Raw genomic sequence first — 10,832 nt, 5'->3', positions numbered from 1 at the left:
AGGAGCTGGGAAGAGAGCAGGGATAGATTGTGCCATGCTGTGAACCATCCTGGGAGCAACAGGGAGCCATGGCAGGGCTTTAAACAGAGAGAGGATGTGCCTACTGTTCAGGGTGCAGCAAAGCTAGAGGCAAGGAGGCCTGAGAGAAGGCAGCAACACTTGGGAGCCTGAAGCACGGGGTAGAATGAGAGATGAAGGAAGTAGGGAGCCAGGGATTTCTCCTGGGAATGCTGGGACTGATTTAGAGTTGGATTGCTCATCTTCGATCCCATTTCACAGGCGTAACAGTACTTGACAGCTGCTGTGGGCACGCCTACATGTCCCAGGACCCACATGTCCCTGGCCCCACAGAGCCCACAAGATACTTGTGATCTCAGTCTCCCACACCCCAGCATCCTTGGGTAAACATCTGTGATGACAGGGAGCTGACAACTTAGTCCCATTACTGAATAAAAGTTAGGTCTGGAGGTGGTGGTGCACACTTTTAATCCCAGCACCTGGGAGGCAGAAGCAGGTGGATCTCTCCCAAGTTGAGGCCAGCCTGGTCTACAGCGTGAGTTCCAGGACAGCTAGAGCTACAGAAAAACGCTGTATCAAAAAACAACTTTAAAAAAAAAAAAAGAGAAAAGATGGATAGATAGATAGATAAATAGATAGATAGTAAGATAGATAGATAGATAGATAGATAGATAGATAGATAGATAGATAAAAGTTACTAAGTATGTACTGTGTCCACAAGTCCTAGCCCTGTCTTCCGAGCCCCAGACCTGCTTGACCTCCTTTCCTTCCATGAGAGAAGCTTTTGTGGCTCTGTTAGTTCCCTTCTCCAGGACTTCCTCTGGCTGTTCTGTGGAGTAATCCAAGGCAGAGCAGAATTGGAAAAGGTAGAGCCAGGCTGTGTTTGAACCTACCTTGCTGCTTGCCAGCTGGGTGACCTTAAGTAAGATACTTCACCTCACCAGCCCCAGTTTTCCCATCTACCCTTCGGGCCCAAGGGAGATCTCAGCAGGTAAAAGCATTTTCTGACAAGTACGATGGCCAGAGTTCAATCCCAGGGACCCAGAGGTGGGGGAACAAGCTCCTAGACGTTATCCTTTGACATGCGCACACACTCACACACTCACACTCACACACTCACTCACACACACACTCACACTCACACACACACACTCACACATATACTCACACACACACACTCACACACTCACACACTCACACACACACACACACACACACACACACACACACACACACACACTCACACACACACACACACACACACACACACACACTTACACACACACACTCACACACACACACACACACACACTCACACACACACATTCACACCCTCACACACACACACTCACGCCACGGCATGCATATGCCATGCCTCAGAATTTTTTCATAATTTTTTAATGTTTGCTCTTGTTGGGTTGCCATGGATCTGCATACTAACGCCTGTTGACGGCAGAGTGTTCTGAGTGGCTCTTGGGAGCCAGGGCATTCTTACTGACCTGGGCCATGTGCCTGGCTCACTCATGGGCAGTGTTCAGAACACGCTTGGGAGAAAGCATGCAGACACCATGAAGGCATGGAAGCCTGCTGATCTAGGCCGAGGTCCCTCTTCTGTCCCGCCGCTTCCCCAGCTGGTGGCTAGTGCTACCGGAGGTGGCTTTCTGGGTAAAGAAAGACAAGGCATGGAAAGCACGGGGTGTGGCTGCCGTGTGCCCCTGTTTCAGTCCACAAACTCTGCCAGGCACCTGCTAGGCGCCAAACACTCACCCAAGGTGTTGGGGTGTATTTTTAAATATGCCGTACGTATGACAGATCTGGTATGAAAGATATTCATTGGATGGAGAAAGAGAGGGAGGGAAGGAGAGAGAGGGGCCAAGGGGGCACACCAACAGAGAGACAGACACAGAGAGAGAGAGGGATAAGAGCACCGAAATGTCCAGATTACATGGTGAGGAGGGGAAGCCCCTGCCCTGGAAAGTTCAGGGTAGAGGGTGGGGTTTGCCAGCCACGCACTGCAGCAGACAGGACAGAGGAACGCTAGGAGAGCCTGGAGCTGTTTGCCCTGGGCCTGAAGCACAGCACAAGGTCCCACAATCTCTGTTGCCCTGGACCGTCCCTCCTCCACGAACGGGAGCCTAATGTCACGTGGGCCCTGGCTGCAAAGGTCAGAGACACAGCCTGCCTTGGGAGAGCAATTCACCTGAGGTCGCCTCCCTCTGTCCAGACAAGGGCAGCCTGCAGGCTGCGGTGGTCATCGTCCCGGCACTGAACTCCTTGTCCACACTGCTGGTCGTCAGCTGCATCTTGTGGAAGACATGCCGACGGCGGCGGGCCCGGCTCACCTATCCCAGCCCACCATCCCCATAAACAACCCAGCTAAGCCATTCTAGGACCATGATGGCCATGGCAATTCGTACAGATGATCCCAGCGCTTGGCAGGAGGAGAGAGGAGGATGGTGAGTTCAAAGCCAGCCTGGAATACATAGGAATAGCCTGACTGGAAAAAAGTAAAAGGACAAGAGGGCTATGTACATATACAGTTTTCAGGGGTGGGGGATGGGGGGTGGGACAGAGTCAGCAGGAAGCTAAGGGAACACAGGACATCTCAAGTGTGTCACGGGGGCACACACCACTGCCTTGGGACTGATAACTGTCGCTTAGGATGGGAGGATTGAGTTCTCAGGATACAGTCACTGCTCTCCCACGGCCCTGGTCCCAGGCCATTACCAGCCTTGCCAAGCATATCTCAGGCTTTAGACAGGGAGCTATGTTCCTTCTCCATCAGAGCCTCAGGAAAAAGCTCCCCTAAGGCTCTGACCCCAGGATCTTGCTGGCTCTGCCAAGCATACTCCTGGCTTTAGACAAGGCTCTACATTCTTTCTCCATACCTCAGGAAAGCTTTGGATCAGCCTGGATCCTAACAGTTCTCTCTCAAAAACTTTTCCATGGATTTGGTAGGTTGAGCTCAGATCATCAGGCTTGTGCAGCAAGCTGGTCTGCTGATCCATTTTGTTGGCCTTAATTTTTATATTTTTAATGAAGAATGAACACACAACAAACACACACAGAGAGAGACACATGCACACACCAGTACTAGGGATACAACCTTGAGCTTTGACATGCTAGGCGAGCACTGTACCACTGAGCTATAGCCCCAGCCTTTTTCACTTGAGACTAAATTGTCCAGGCTGGCCTTGAACTCATGCTGGAGCTACTGCAGTTTGTGATCACAGGGCAGCTGAAGAACACCAATGTGGTGATGCTGTCTCTGACTTAACGGTAGGGAGATGAAGTCAAGAAGGAGGACTGAGAGGCTGGGGCAGCAGACCTCGTCATGATCACAACCCTCACATGGCTTCTTCCATAACCCGGTGTCTAAAGGGCTATCAGTGGAGCCCTCAGAAGGCTCATACTGTCTAAGTAGTAGAAACAAGAAATAAATACCCTTTTAATAGCTTACAGTCTAGACTACTGAAATGTGGGGACTGTTTGTTACTGCAGCACCGCTTGCTTAGCCTCATTGACTCATAGAACCAGAAGAAAGAATATTAACATTGGAGAGTTAACACAAAATGTAGAATTGGTTTGCTGTGCCCGGTGTTGATGGAGTCAGAACAGGAGGGAGAGGATAACTGGAAACACAGCAAATGCTGCTTGAAGGATTAGATTCGTGGAGAATTAGATTCATGGCCCAGCACGAGGCCACTGTAGTGAGTGGCAGAGATGGAGAGAAGGCAAGACCCTTGAAAGGGGTCTAGAAATGGGGATGACAGCATGCCAAAATCCTCAAAGATTAAAACTGTTGCAGAGCATTGGAGTGGCACCCACAAACTAAAAAGGTCTTGTTGTTTCTGCCTGAGACCAAGTGGTAAATGCAAGGATGAGGATTTTTGTGTCCACTTTCCTGTTCTCAGTACACAAAACAGTGCCTGTTACAGAAGACACTTGACGAACACATGCTGAATTCACCATCTGATGACGTGGGAGGAAAACACCACACACTTGGGTAAGCCAGTCTCCCCAGGGAAAGAGAATTCCCTCCAGCACTTACTGTCTGTTCTATTTTTCTTCACTCTCTCTTCTCTGGCCCACAGCGGCTGTTTTCTCTCTGCCGATCCCTGAGATTTCACTGTCAATTTCTCTTCCTGTTACAGGAGATCTCAGGGAGCCCCTTTTATAACTCATCTCCTGTGACCCGTGTGCTGGGAACGTTTCAGCCACCATCCCTCATGCTCCTAAACACAGATGCTATTCTCTCCTGTCTCCTCCTTTGTCCCCATCTAATTTCGTTGACAAATGTCTTCCATTCTTTTTTCCAAATGTACCCACAGTCATGTCCCCCACAGCCATTGCCTAATTCAATTTTCATCACCTCTGCTCTGGTCCTAAGCTTCCTGCATTCTCTCTACATCTAATCTCAGCAGAAGGCTCTATTGTGTGAAATTTTTACCTTGAAACTAGGCAAAACTTAAAGCCCCAGTTTCTTTGAGTCTGGAGCCTACATGTGGCTTACCCAGGTGCTGCTGACTCTGGGCCTGCCACATGGCCACAGTCAGCTGTTAGTCTACGCTGCCATGACCCCAAGCCCAGCCTGGGGGCCAGTCCACTTCCATGTTCACTCATATGACTGTGAGAAGATTTCAGATCTGGACATTGATCAGAGTCATCGGCTCCTATACATACAGACCCACCCACAGCACAGCCCATAACACAGCTGCTGCCTTCCCCAAGCAGGCACCCCTGAACAAGAGCAGGCACCCAAGACAAACTGCCTTGATGTCATCACTTCTAACACCGTCAGTTCTGTAGTCTTAATGGAATCCTTAGGCTCCGCCCCTACTCCAGGAGGGAGAACTGAACCAGGATGTGGGTACACAGATGCAGGATCATTGATGACAGTCTTAGAGACTGCCTGACACCTTCTTTTCAGGCCTCTTAGCTCAGCATCTAATGTGTAAAGATGACATCTTCTCTCCCCTCTTCAGGAACTCTGATGACTCACTTGTACACCCAGAACACGCTCTTTCATAACAGGCCCCCAACCTCCAGCCCATTCTCACCCTCCGCTCTGCGCTTGATCTCCCAAGGACTTTGAATTATCATGGCACTATTCCTGTCACATGCCATTCCCATGAAATGCCACTGCTTCTTAGCAAGTCTGCTCTGGGCTGGGCAGGCAGTTATATTTATCTCTACTTAGACATCCTTTGGAGATCTTTTCTCTGAAACAACCCTCAGCACGCCAAATTACAACTCTCTCCACTTGAGTACGTCATGAAATGGCAAATCTAATACGTCCAGAAGCCCATTTCATCCCTGGGATTTGCCAGCGTTTCACTCTGGAGCCATCCATTCCCACTTCTTACAGAAACCTGGCCCCTGGTCCGGTTCAGACAGGACTCTCACCAATTGCACTGGTGTCATTAAAATGTCTGGAGAGCAGTCATTTGTGATAGAGTGCTACCGAGTCAATACGCATGCTACTAATAAAGGCAATTATGTTCCTCACTGCTGCCTACACACGCAGGAAGAAACAGGGTGGGTGAGTACAGTGATTAAGAACCCTCTAGGGTTAGGCAAAGACGCTTTCCAACCTGTTCCTCTAGTTTCTGTCCATTCTTAGACAAGTTACTTCATATGTAAGCGTCTGTTTCATTTGTAAACAATTTAAGTAGTCACTGATGGTTACTATGTACTAGGGACTGTTTTGCACGTTTTAAATGTTAATTTAACAACACAAAGCAGGTACTATAATCCCATTTTACGGACACAGAAATCATGGCAGAGTAATTTAAGCCGTGAGACACTGCTGAGAAATGTTAAAACTAAGATTACCGACACAGGCAGTGTGGGTGAGAACCTTTGTCGTAAAATTCATTCCGCAGGATGGTGTGGGTAAAATGAAATACGAATTAAGGGCGAGGGCAGCGCGAGGCAGGCCTGACAGGAGGCATTCTTATTTTTAAATGCCCAGTATCCTGGCCTGGAAACACTCCGGCTTTCTGCACGAACTCAGCAGGGACAGCCGCACGGCTCTGCGGTTCTAGACTCTGGAAGGTTCCTACTTAGTAACAACGGCAGCTGATGGACCAGAGAGCCCCTTACTGCCGGGCATGGGTCCCGGCTATCTGAGAGCGTAGACACCAGGTCAAGCCCACCCCACGCCACTCCGTCCCGGGCTGACAGGTTTCCGGTGGGAGCCCCGCCCACGGCGAAGGGTCGCGTTTCCACCACTGGAAGTTGGGGGGCGGACCCTCGTCTCTGGCTTTCCACCTCTGGATTCTGCAGTTTTGCCGAAATGGGAACGTCGATTCCTCCTCCCGGAAGAAAGAGGGCGCAAGAGCACACGGCTCGAAGCCGAGGAGCTCCTTGGGTACGGAAGTGACGTCAAGAAAACGGACCTCTGCGAGGCTCGGGAGCAGTGTTGAGAAGTTCCCCGAAGTCGGACTCCCTCGCACTTTTGATTCCGCTAGGTGGTCCTTAAGCGTGCTTTCCAGCGCTTACACTCTCATTTCTCCTTTCAGATGAAAAAGGAAATCAGTGTCCTAGAGAAAGGGACTTTATCTCGCAGATCCTCCGAGCGGAAGGAGAACCCCTAGAAGCGGGCGGTGCTCGGCCTGAGAAGGTCCAGAGTCTTAGGAGTGGTTTGCAAGGTAGGGTAGGTTGCCCGAATTAGCTAATTAAACGCTGGATGCCCTGTTTAAACTTGAATTGCAGATAAAGAAGTAATTGTCTTTGCCTAGAAATAACCCCAGATGTTGCACGGATACGCACGCGCACACACAATTATTTATCTGCATTCAAATTTAGCTGTTCTGTATCTTACCTGGCAGTCCCATCCCTAAGGCCGCCTAGGAAGCCGTACTAAGGCTTTCTATATGCCCACATGTCTCGCGTGGAAGCTAGCGCTCTCGAAGTGTTTCTGAGTTCCGTTCTGCCTAGGTGTAACCCTAAGTTTATTTGTAGGGCTCCCAGCTCATCCTAGTGGTGACTGCACAATCTACCTGGGAGCCGAGATCAAACGTCTTCTTAGGCTTCAAAAGTAACCTCCACCTTTAAGGCTAATGTGTTCCAAAGACACTAAGGAATTGACATGTGAACTGGAGCCTGAGAGGAGGCTAGAGAGCTGGCTCTCTTACTGTCATCTCAGTGGGAATCAACGGAGGGATTTTCAAGAATTGTGAAATCAGCGGAAGGGGAAATGTTTCAGAACATTCCTCTGATCACTGGTGATTTTACACGGTGTCTGGGGCGGAAGGGGGGGGTTAGAACGCAGCAAAGGGGTGAGAATCCCCGTCTGCTGTTGCCTCCCCCGTGGTCTCTTTACTGCAGGATGCAAGCCCTGGCCAGGTGGGTTTCCTGGGATTTGGGTAGGGGAGAGGCTCTCAGGACAACTTTGCTCCCTTTGATCTGGTGGGGGCCCATGCCTGGGCCTGCTTCTCCCAGGTTGGAGTGAAAGGGTTAGACTAACTTTGTAACCTGTATGTCTTCTAAAGCCTATAGCTTTGAGTTTTAGGTTCAGGTTAAGCTAAAGCCTCTTAGTACCTTTCCAGAGAATGGAGGAATGTGACCCTATCTGTGAGGACAGATATAAAAAAAGGCAAGCAAGCAATGACCTTCACTCAGCAAAAAAAGGACCAGACCCTTGTCTTTGAGATAGCATTTCTTAGCAACGAACCCAGACTTCTTCTGAGTAGCTTTTGACCTGCAGCCAAAAGTCCGAAGCCCCTAATCTTCAAGGATGAGCTAACCACCCCCACCTTAAATTGCAGCTGCATCCACACTTGGCAGGACTGGCCAAGCTTGGGCACCTGAGACTAACCAATTCTCTTACTTTATAGCTTCCTCATCCAATCCTAAATTGCCAAGACTGCAACTTCAAATCTCCCACAATTTTTCTTTAAAAAACCTAAAGGCCTTTGTCTCCGGGTACCACTCTTTGCTGACTGGCAGGGGTGACCCCATTGCGCAATGGTTAATAAACCTCTTGCTTTTGCAATGAGTCTTGGTCTGGGGGAGTTTCTGGGAAGGGTGCGATCTTAAACTCCTGAGCTGTGAGACCCCAGGTCTTACAGGAGGAAGGAAAAGCTATCACTAAGTTTCCTCCCTCTGTTCTTTTTAAACACCGTTCTTCCCAAGTCCTGTCATACTGTGGTTCAGAAGTATGGCGGACTTCACACTCCACCATTTCCTATTGCACTGTGCACTACTAAGGGTCACATGGGTTCTTACCTCTGTGCCAGTCTCTACCACAGGTCACAGATGCAGTTCCGATAGCCTGCTTCTTTGTTGCCTAGCAACCTTGAACATTCTCACCTGCCACTGCCAGGCCTGATGTGTGCCTGATAAAAAGGACCCACCTGCCATCCCATGCTCTCTCTTACTCCTCAGTTTCTCTCCACTTGTCTATCTCTTTCTCTGTGTGTAATGAGTGCCCTTCCCTCCCTCCCTCTCTCTCTCTTTTCCCTTTCCCACAATAAATCTCTTTTGTACAAGACCTTTTTAATCAATATTATAACAACAGACACATTAAGTGTTGGATGAATGCTGAAGCAATCACCTTCAATGTAAATACTAGGCATTGGGCCCTGGACTTGTTAGCCACTTGCTTACTCTGAATAAGCCTCTGAGAGAACGATATTTAGTGGTCAGTGGTTTACAATCAAATTAATAGGTTCAAGACAGGCAAGGAGCTGCCTGTTCACTTGCCATATACTTTTGAGCACTTGCTCAGATCTGGGTGATGAGAACACAGTGAACAAAGAAGTTCCTGCTGTCAGGGAGCTCACATTCTAGACAGCTAAGAGAGGACACGCAGACAAGCAGGCTGCCAGGCGTACTGACTGGTGATAGCTGCTCCGAAGTAAAGGAAAACTAGTCAAGTGGAAGGACAAACTGAGAAGGCCGATCCCAAAGAAAACCGGAGTTACAAAAACCTGAATGAATGCACAGTGGCACACACCTGTGATCTCAGCACTCAGGGAGGCAGAGGCAGGCGTATTGCTGTGAGTTCAAGGCCAGCATGGTCTACAAAGCGAGTCCAGGACATCCAGGGTTACACAAAGAAACCTGTCTCAAAAAGAACCTGAATGGAGTGAGTGAGCTGCAGCTCCTTCTAGGGAGAGGGATCAGTCGATACCGACTGGCCCGCAAAGCGTTAGCAATAGAGGAGGCTGGCGTGGCTGGGACCAGGGAGGGAGGGATAGTGTAAGAATCAGAGGTAGCAGGGTAGAGCTTTCAGTGTCATAGTTAGAGAAACAAGGTGAAAAGAGCAACAGGGTCTGGCTTCTGGGTGAGAGGTAGACTGTGGGGTGGGAAAGGGGAGAGACCAGCCTTTAGAAAATAACCTGTGTGTGCCCCCACCACCCAGCTCCCCTCAAAAACGAAGCACAAATGGGTCCCAATCCACAGCTGACATGGCCATCTCAGAAATGGCCTCGCAGACCGCCAAGACCGAAGGGACTCGTGTGGGAGTCACCCAGCCACCCAGAGCCATGCTTTTTACAGGAAGGGGGGAAATTGCTCCTTGCCATTTTTCTGAGGTGATGTCCTGAGCTTCCAACCTGTTTCTTGTCAGCGTACGGAGACTAAGCCCAGTCTTGAAGAGGAAGACACCCTTGGTTATGGTTAAACGTGTGGCATACCAACTCATTAGATGACCGAAAAGCCATGTACAATCCCCGGCCCAGCAAACTCTGAAGCCAAGTGGCCAGCCTCATCCCAAGAAACGCCCCATAAAGGTGGAACATTGTCACACTGAGATGTCCCGGATGGGCAAGGCACAAAAATAGATAAATAGGGCCAGGGGTGGGGGGAGGGGAAGTGGAGGGTGAGGTTCAATCCTAGGAATACACTGAGGAGTATTAACTGTTACATTTTAAAGGATAAACTTGGGCCAGCGAGATGGCTTGGCAGATAAGGAAGCTCTCTGCCAAGGTAAAAGCCTGAGTTCAATCCTCAGAACCCATCCACTGGAAGAAAACAACTCTCAGAAGTTTTCCTTTAACCTATGCACACACAGGCACACACACACATACACACCATAGCACATATGTGCCTGTACGTATACAATAAATAATTTTTCAATAAGTAAAGGTAATCTTATGGCACTTGGCTTCCCTTAACTCAGGAAGAAAAGTCTCTAGGGGGCCTACAGGAGCTGGGGAAGTCCAAATTTGAACAACTTTGCTCAGCACACATCCCAGGAGCATAACTTAAGACAGTGGCAGTACAAAAGAGCCTGTGTCCTAGTAAGAACTGCCAGTCTGAGGAGACATTGGGACCCAAGGTACTGGCCATGGGAATTCTCTGTGCCAGCCTTGTTCTGACAGATGCTGCCTGAGCGAGCCAAACGTGGCTAACTCTTACTGTATTACCAGCCTGCAAAAGCTGTATGTGAGGGCACAGTCCACTCAAAGCACCCTAGCGGCAGGGCAATGGGGCTGAAACCGTAGCTCAGTGGCAGAGCACTGGCCTGGCATGCACAAGGCCCTGGGTTCAAGCCCTAGAACCAAACAACCTCCCCCAATTCCTTTGTTCTGCCAGGCCTTAGCCTTCATGGTAGGGGACACAGCCAAGTCATGAGTTTAGGAATCGTCACGGTCCTGACTCCCACCTCAACTGGCCCCGTCTCATGACACCAGGCATGCAGGCCTGTGAGGAAGATGATGAGTCAAAGAAGTGGATGACCATGAGCAACGCTGGGGCTCGGGAGCAGACTTGATGCTGAGGTGAGGGACTGGTTTTTACATGTTGGGTGGGCCAGTCTCTCAGCCTTGCCTGCCCAGGCTGCTTTGTGAATGATTCCACTGACA

The 10,832-nt window shown here is 49.7% G+C and overlaps 1 long non-coding RNA gene across 1 annotated transcript; it reads left to right on the top strand.

The window, feature by feature from the left end:
• Positions 1-2,209: 2,209 nt before the first annotated feature.
• Positions 2,210-5,526, top strand: LOC132652995 (uncharacterized). Its single transcript, XR_009590594.1, has 3 exons — positions 2,210-2,474; positions 3,933-4,024; positions 4,173-5,526. It is a non-coding gene; the product is annotated as an uncharacterized LOC132652995 (long non-coding RNA).
• The last annotated feature ends 5,306 nt before the right edge of the window (positions 5,527-10,832 follow it).

This window comes from Meriones unguiculatus, chromosome 3 (assembly GCF_030254825.1).
Source record: "Meriones unguiculatus strain TT.TT164.6M chromosome 3, Bangor_MerUng_6.1, whole genome shotgun sequence".
Lineage (NCBI taxonomy): Eukaryota > Metazoa > Chordata > Mammalia > Rodentia > Muridae > Meriones > Meriones unguiculatus.
This window is presented reverse-complemented; position numbering and strand designations above follow the sequence as displayed.